We start from the raw sequence: 1,591 nt of genomic DNA on the forward strand, positions 1-1,591 counted from the left end.
CATCTGTTGAAAAGGAATGCTGGCAACAGCAGTGGCCCGGGGTGGAGATGGAAGAACACAGGCCAGGCCGGAGGGACTGCCACTTCACTCCTCACCCTTCCATGGGACAGCTGACAGCCACACCCCTTCCTGCTTCCAAGGGCCAGAGGCTCCTTTGGGGAACGGAGGGAATCTGCTCTGGAATCAGAAGAGGCCTCAATGTCGGGGGGCCCTCAAACGAGGGCAGTTTCTTGGGACCCTAGAGTTGGGGTGTGGTGACAGGCAGAGGAGAAGCAAGGGGAGAGTGGCAGGAAATGGGGGTGGGCCTCAGCGCCTCGGAAGGTGCGTGGATTCCATGCTAAATGCGACGAGGGAAGCTACTGGAGATCTGCAGAAAGTCATCATAGTATGACGTATGTTAAGGGAAAAGTCCTCTGGCATTCTGGATTTCTGCAGTATTCCATCCTTTTTATTGCCCTCTGTGTCCTTAAAATAACAGCTTCCTTTACTGGAACTGGTCTTTACTCCTGGAAATCAAAAAGACCCTGACTGGAAGCAAGCAGAGGAGGAAGGAGCAGGTGCTAAGGGAGGGTAGGGTGGCTGTCTCAGGGAGGGAGCGCCCAAGCTGCGTGCACAGGATGAGCAGGGATGACAAAGCAAAGGCATGGAGCCAGGACCCGGGGCCCTGAGCGGGTGGAGGGTGTGGAAAAGGCCACAGTGAGGGTGGCACTGAGACTTCAGGAGGCCAGAAGCCCCAAGTGAAGTGCTTCAATGGGGCCCGATGGCCAATGGGGATCAAGGGATCAGGCAGGAGGGACAGATGCCAAGAGCCTGGGCAGGGGCGGATGCTGGGCCCAGGGAGCAAGGGCAGACACAAGCAAGGGCTTGCAGTAAAAGGCCCAGGTCCCGGCCTGGGTGAAAGGACTGAGGGAGACATCACCATCTGCAATCAAGAACTCTGATGGAGGAGGGAAAGAGTTACTCTTTATTACACACCTACTATGTGCCAGGCGTGGTGCCAAACACCTCACGTGGCCTTATGTGGGCCGCACAACAGCCTCTGGAACACAGACCATTATTATTTCCATTTTTACAGGTGAGAAATCAGACTCGGGTAAATGAAGTTGATCAAGATTCCATAGACATCAAGCAGCAAAACTAGAATGAGATTTCGAATCTGACTCCAAAACCAGTGCTCCTAACCTTTACACGGAGGCATGGCCTTCAGCTGAGAGGACCCACCTGGGCTTGTGAAAATGCAGATGTCCTACCCACACGGGGCAGACAGAATTCAGAGTGGACGGCCAGGTACTTCACCTTCACCTCCGGGGCCCAGTGCCGGAGTGAACCACAAGCGGCCGGGCTCCATGGGCCCAAAGAAACTCCTCTTCCAGCTACCGAAGACCAGGCAAATAATTCTGTAAGGACCAACGCGCCCAACTTTACAGGGGTCCCGGTTCTGAACAGTCTGTGTACTACAGAAGGTTAGCTCTAGAGGAAATCCTTGTGATCACCATCATCTTCACTTATTACTGAGCACTTCCTCTGTGATGGGCGCCACTCTCAGTGCTTTCTGTGGATGAGGGCACTTCACCCTTACAATTCTCTGAAG

The sequence above is a fragment of the Galeopterus variegatus genome, unplaced genomic scaffold (genome assembly GCF_000696425.1).
Source record: "Galeopterus variegatus unplaced genomic scaffold, G_variegatus-3.0.2 Scaffold138, whole genome shotgun sequence".
Lineage (NCBI taxonomy): Eukaryota > Metazoa > Chordata > Mammalia > Dermoptera > Cynocephalidae > Galeopterus > Galeopterus variegatus.